This window comes from Calonectris borealis, unplaced genomic scaffold, assembly GCF_964195595.1.
Source record: "Calonectris borealis unplaced genomic scaffold, bCalBor7.hap1.2 HAP1_SCAFFOLD_59, whole genome shotgun sequence".
In the NCBI taxonomy this organism is placed as follows: Eukaryota; Metazoa; Chordata; class Aves; order Procellariiformes; family Procellariidae; genus Calonectris; species Calonectris borealis.
Window position 1 is genome coordinate 884,499 of NW_027441465.1, and position 7,258 is coordinate 891,756.

Here is a 7,258-nt window from a genome sequence, read left to right on the forward strand (position 1 = left end):
TGGTGAAGTGTGACCCTCTCTGTACATGTAATCTTCAACCATTCTGATGGTTCTTGTATAGCCGCAGGCTAGTGGTTGCCTTAAAAAGAAGGTAGTTCAAGTCCTCGGGTCTGTTCCAGACGGACTGTCCTGCTGGTGCCTTGGTGGGTGTGTCTGCGGGGGCTCTGCGTCCTGGTTGGTTGGGTGGAGGAACCCAATCTTTGAAATTAAGTTTCAACTTTTGTTCTTGCCTCTTGCAAAAGCCACCTAACAAACATTCTGGAATACCAGCTTAAACCGGTTTTGTTGCTAACTGCGTAGTGATAGGCAAGAGGGCATGCGCCGAAGAAGATACGCTATTCGTGGAATAGTTATGAATATGTATTAGCAGGTGGGATATAAACCGAAGGCGGGAACTGTACGGTGTGCATCGTGGCAGAGCAGAGACTCCCGACGCACCCAGCGCTGTTTGCTTACCTCTATTCGTTTAATAAATTGTAAACTTAAATTGGAATCCTGTTTGGGACTAAATCATTTATCACAACTGGGGGCTCGTCCGGGATGGTCTTAGTTCCTGAATTCTGACTTGATCTAGGAGGGGCGCCCCACCATTTGGTGGCGCCTGATCGGGTCGGGTCAGGACTGACACCATCCTGAACCTGAATAGGTGCAAGCAAAGAATTTGATTTTTATTTATTGGCCAATAAATTTGATTTTTATGAGCTCCCTTGCCGGCTGCAGTAGTTTATTGTGCCCGTAATTCTGCGCGCAAAGATCTGAACGAAGACGACGGAGTCGTGAGTATTTAAGGCGTATACCGTTCGGTTGGGTGGGATTCGGTTGCCTGTGTGTGTAAGAGTGTGACTGAGACGGAACCTAGTTCCGAAGCGATTGTGGAGGTCTTCTAACTGCGGTTCCAATCTCCCGCGAGGGACTTGGCCGGTGAAGGACCGAAGCGATTCCTATAGGATTCGTGGGTGGGTGATAGGTCCTAAACCCCCTGCAAGACACTCTTACTGGTAACCAAGGGCTGTAGGAATTGCCACAGTAAAATTCCTAGATGAGTCAGACAAAATCGAAGGCCCAGGACCAGAAGAAAGGGAGCAAATTACCAGACATACCATCAGAAAGTCCATTAGGAATAAAGATTAGAAATTGGAATGAAAGGGGCCCCAGAAAAGGAAAAAGTAAATTAAAATTGGTTCAATATCGCATGGTTGAATGGCCGAAGAAGCCTTTAAGACCACATGTCTTTTGGCCTGTTTTTGGATCTTTTGAAGACTGGATTTGCCAGGCCTTAAATATAGATGTTAATTCAAAGGAACCTTTTAGTCAGGAGGAAAGTGATTATGCAGGATTATGGATCAGAATTTTCCATCGCCGGCGGGTGGGGGGAACGGCCGTGCCGGAACGGGGAGCTGATCAGGGACAAGTCCGGGGCCGGCGCGGCCCCTCCCCTCCTCCTGCGCGGCGGGGCCGGCCGGCGAACTGGGGGAACCCGTTTGTCCGGTCTGACGGCGGCTCCCGCGGGGCGGCCGGGCGGGAGCGGGGCCGAGGGAGGCGTGAGAGGTCCCTGAGCGAGCGAGCGAGCGGCGCCGGGACCCGCGCCCACAGGCGCTGCCAGCGGGCGGGCTGGGGCCGCGCCGCTGGCGGGAGCGGGGCGCTGCCTCCGCCGGCTGCACCTGCCGCGGGGCGGCGGCGGCTCCTGCCGAAACTCGGGCGCTTCGGTAGAAGGGGAGCGGAGCGGGTCCCCAGCCGCAGCCGCGGGCCAGCCCCGCGTCCTCTCGCCTCCGCGCGGGTTTGCGGCCGCGCCGGTAGCGAAGTGCGGCGAGGCGGGCTGCCGTGCCGGGGAGCGGCGGGGGCGCACAGCGGGGCGTCGTCCGGCAGGGCGCTAACCACGTATGTCACCTCATAACACGCCCATTCTCCCCGTAAAGAAACCGGACGGGTCATACAGGATGGTGCAGGATTTAAGAGCTGAAAATCAGCGAACAATCACTAAATTCCCTGTGGTGGCAAATCCTGATACTTTATTGCCTTTGAGTGGGAGGACCCCGGCACGGGACGAAAACAGCAATTAAGATGGACGGTGTTACCACAGGGGTTTACGGCGTCACCAAATCTATTTGGACAAACTTTAGAGAAAATCTCACAGGATTTCACAATACCCAAGGAGGTAAAATTATTGCAATATGTGGACGATTTACTAGTAGCAGGAGAAACTGAAGAGGGGACCCAAAAAGCCACCATTAAATTGTTAAATTTTCTAGGGGAAAAGGGATTAAAGGTGTCCCGATCAAAACTACAGTTTGTAGAACAGGAAGTAAAATACTTAGGACATTGGCTGAGTAAGGGAAGGAAGAAGTTAGATCCTGACAGGGTATCTGGGATTCTATCCTTAAGACCCCCACAAACTAAAAAGGAAATCAGGCAAATATTGGGATTATTAGGATATTGTAGACCATGCCTTGAAAACTATAGTGAAAAGGTAAAATTCCTATATGAAAAATTAACTAATAACCAACTCAAGTGGTTTACTGAAGAGGATCAGAGATTCGAGGAAGTAAAAACGGCATTAATCCAAGCACCTGTATTGAGCCTCCCAGATCTGGAAAAACCTTTCTCTCTCTTTGTGAATACATCAAGCCAGACAGCATAGGGAGTTCTTACTCAAGACTGGGCAGGAATCAAAAAACCCGTGGGGTATTGTTCTAAGTTACTTGATCCAGTAAGCAGAGGATGGCCTGCTTGTCTCCAAGCTTTGGTTGCTACAGCATTATTAATAGAGGAAGTTAGGAAAATTACCTTTAGTGCTCCTTTAAAGGTGTATACCCCACACAATGTCAGAAATGTTTTACAACAGAAATCAGAAAAATGGTTAACAGACAGCCGGATCCTAAAGTACGAAGCAATACTAATAGACTCCCCTGACTTAGAACTGAGGGTGACTTCTGCTCAGAGTCCAGCACAATTTTTGTTTGGAGAACCATCGGAGGAATTACAACATAACTGTTTAGAGGTAATTGAGACCCAGACTAAGGTGAGGCCAGATTTAAGAGAATCTGAGTTGGAAAATGGAGAAGCGCTGTTTATAGACGGCTCCTCCCGAGTGGTGGAAGGGAAGAGAAAATCGGGATATGCAATAATCAATAGGGACTTAGAACTTGTGGAATCAGGACCTCTGAGTCCATCATGGTCAGCTCAGGCTTGTGAGCTGTATGGCCTATGTAGGGCCCTGGAATTATTAAAAGGAAAAAGCGGGACTATATTTACGGATTCTAAATACGCCTATGGGGTGGTCCACACTTTTGGAAAAATTTGGCAAGAAAGAGGTTTGATTAATACTCAAGGGAGGAATCTAATACATCAAGAATTAATAGTAAAAATTTTAAAGGCATTAAGAGAACCAAAGGAGATAGCAGTAGTACATGTGAGGGGACACCAAAAGGCATTAGATTACCGAACCAGAGGAAATAACTTAGCAGATAAAGAGGCCCAGGAAGCAGCCCTGAGGACTGAAGTTGCTAAAATTAATGCAGTACAAACAAAGGAGGACACCAGCGAAGAAGGGTGAGAGGAAAGAGAGAAGACGTTTACCCCTGAAGAACAAACAAAATTGGAGAAAATAGGAGCTAAATTAGAACAAGGAAAATGGACACTGCCCGATGGGCGAGAAATGTTGCCAAAAGCCTACGCCAGGCAAATATTGGAACGTTTGCATGCGCAAACACATTGGGGTACAAAGGCATTAAGTGATCATTTCCTTAAACAATTTGGCTGTCTTTTTGAAATAGCAAAGCAAATTACACAAGGTTGCTTACCTTGTCAAAAGGTAAATAAAAAAGTGTTTCGACAAGTGGCCACGGGAGGGAGAAAAACAGCGTACAGACCTTTCGAGAAAGTACAAGTCGATTTTACTGAATTGCCTAAGGTAGGGAGGATAAAATATATATTGGTAATAGATGATCATTTAACACAATGGGTAGAAGCTTACCCTGTAGCACGAGCTACGGCACAGATGGTGGTAAAAATTTTATTGGAACATTTGATACCTAGATATGGGATAATCCAGTACATTGATTCTGACCAGGGCACACATTTCACTTCTAAAATAATAAAACTATTATGTCAATCATTAGGTATTCAGTGGGAATACCACACTCCGTGGCACCCACAAAGCTCGGGGAAGGCAGAAAGAATGAATCAAACGATAAAACAACAATTAGCTAAATTGATGATTGAGACACAAATGCCCTGGACCAAATGCTTACCATTGGCACTTTTAAACATAAGAACTAAACCACGTAGTGAGACTGGATTATCGCCATATGAAATGTTATATGGCATGCCTTATTTTCAAGGAATGCCTTTGGGGAACAATGTAATTGAGAATCATAGTATCCAAAAATATATAATTACCATTGGAAAAAGATTAAAAGAATTAAGAGAGATTGGGATGGTGGCCCAAACACCACCTTTAGGATTTGCAATTCATCAGTTGGAACCAGGAGATAAAGTTCTAATAAAAACATGGAAAGAAGGAAACTTATCTCCCCTCTGGGAAGGACCTTTTCGTGTTTTATTATCTACAGAAACAGCTGTGAGAACTGCCGAAAAAGGATGGACACACGTGTCGCGAGTAAAGAGTCCAGTGAAGGAGTGGAGAGTCACATCTGCACCCGGAGAAACTAAGCTAACCGTCAGACAAACTTGAAGAGGCCTTAATCAAAGAGTATAAGCTAAGTTGCTGTGGGAATTTTATTGTGACTACTCCTGTAAAAATTGGTGAAATAACAGGGAGCAGTTAAGCATTATCCCCTAGGGATAACAATAGGCTATCCACAGAATACACCACATTTTTGGGACATAGCATACAAATTGGAAGAGGCCACCCCTTAAGATTAAAGAAGAGGGCAAGACCCGATAGGAAACTAGTGCAGTGGCTTGAAAAAGTCTGCCAAGGGCTGCAACCCCTTTGGGCTGTGACTGCCATCACTATGACCCTTACCGGACCTCTTCTAGTCCTACTTGGGGTGAGTTCCTTGACCCTGACTACGGCAAACAACTGATGTCCCAGAACTAAGGAGACACCGTATTGCTACGATTTTTGTGAAAAAAACGGGTGGGGTTGTGTCTGCTGGAGTACAGAATCCAGTTGGGGTTTACCTCAGAAGTGTAAAGGAAGCAAAAATGGAAACACAGCCAGCCTTTTCTAATTGTACAGCCCGCATTAATATTGAAATAAAAGAAAAGGCAAAGGAATCGGTGAACTCAATTTATCATGAAATAGAAACAGGAGTGAAATATGAAATTCCCACAGTTGCTAAAAATCTATTTGTATGCACTTGGATTAATTGTAAAAACTGCTTTGTATCAGAATTGCTTAGCTTTGGGTTATTTGCTAGCACAAGAAGGGGGTGTTTGTGGAAAATTTAATCTTAGAATCATAGAATCATAGAATCAGTAAGGTTGGAAAAGACCTCTGAGATCATCGTGTCCAACCGTCAATCCAACACACCATGCCCACTACACCATGTCCCTAAGGGCCTCATCTACACGTCTTTTAAATACTTCCAGGGATGGGGACTCTACCGCTTCCCTGGGCAGCCTGTTCCAAGGCCTGACCACTCTTTCAGTAAAGAAATTTTTCCTAATGTCCAATCTAAACCTCCCCTGGCGCAACTTGAGGCCATTTCCTCTCGTCCTATCGCTAGTTACTTGGGAGAAGAGACCAACAGCCACCTCGCTACAACCTCCTTTCAGGTAGTTGTAGAGCGCGATGAGGTCTCCCCTCAGCCTCCTCTTCTCCAGACTAAACCACCCCAGTTCCCTCAGCCGCTCCTCATCAGACTTGTGCTCCAGACCCTTCACCAGCTTCGTTGCCCTCCTCTGGACACGCTCCAGCACCTCCATGTCCTTCTTGTCGTGAGGGGCCCAGAACTGAACACAGGATTCGAGGTGCGGCCTCACCAGTGCCGAGTACAGGGGCACGATCACCCCCCTGCTCCTGCTGGCCACACTATTCCTGATACAGGCCAGGATGCCGTTGGCCTTCTTGGCCACCTGGGCACACTGCCGGCTCATGTTCAGCCGGCTGTCAACCAGCACCCCCAGGTCCTTTTCCTCCGGGCAGCTTTCCAGCCACTCTTCCCCAAGCCTGTAGCGTTGCCTGGGGTTGTTGTGGCCCAAGTGCAGGACCCAGCACTTGGCCTTGTTGAACCTCATACAGTTGGCCTCGGCCCATCGATCCAGCCTGTCCAGGTCCCTCTGCAGAGCCTTCCTACCCTCCAGCAGATCAACACTCCCATCCAGCCTGGTGTCATCTGCAAACTTACTGAGGGAGCACTCGATCCCCTCGTCCAGATCGTTGATAAAGATATTGAACAAGACCGGCCCCAGTACTGAGCCCTGGGGAACACCGCTCGTGACCGGCCGCCAACTGGATTTAACTCCGTTGACCACAACTCTCTGGGCTTGGCTGTCCAGCCAGTTTTTTACCCAGCGAAGAGTGTAGCTGTCTAGGCCGTGAGCCGCCAGCTTCTCTAGGAGAATGCTGTGGGAGACAGCGTCAAAGGCTTTACTGAAGTCCAGGTAGACCACATCCACAGCCTTTCCCTCATCCACAAGGCGGGTCACCTGGTCATAGAAGGAGATCAGGTTGGTCAAGCAGGACCTGCCTTCCATGAACCCGTGCTGGCTGGGCCTGATCCCCTGGTTGTCCCGGACGTGGCTCGTGAGCGCCCTGAAAACCAACCACTCCATGATCTTCCCCGGCACCGAGGTCAGGCTGACCGGCCTGTAATTCCCTGGATCCTCCTTCCGGCCCTTCTTATAGATGGGCGTCACACTGGCGAGCCTCCAGTCATCCGGGACCTCCCCAGTTAACCAGGACTGCTGGTAAATGATGGAGAGCGGCTCGGCAAGCTCCTCCGCCAGCTCCCTCAGTACCCTCGGGTGGATCCCATCCGGCCCCATAGACTTGTGAGCGTCCAGGTGGTGTAGCTGTTCTTTAGAAATTGATGATGAGGGAAAAGCTGCAAATGAGCTTGTAAAAGAAATGAAGAAAATTGCACATGTCCCAGTTTGGAATAGTTGTATTGGGGATATGTGGAGGATTGTTAAAAATTCCATGTTTAATACCTTGTTTCGGTTATACAAGCAATGCAGATATCTGAAGTATAATAATAAAAACAAAAGAAGATCCGAAATTGATACCAATTCGGCAAGTATTGACTCGATTGGAAACAACACCACGAATCAATACCATAAAAAAAGAAGA

General features: G+C 47.8%; 1 long non-coding RNA gene across 1 annotated transcript; it reads left to right on the forward strand.

The window, feature by feature from the left end:
* Positions 1-470: 470 nt before the first annotated feature.
* Positions 471-5,324, forward strand: LOC142076530 (uncharacterized). The gene is made up of 3 exons (XR_012671204.1): positions 471-776; positions 4,572-5,088; positions 5,204-5,324. It is a non-coding gene; the product is annotated as an uncharacterized LOC142076530 (long non-coding RNA).
* Positions 5,325-7,258: the final 1,934 nt, after the last annotated feature.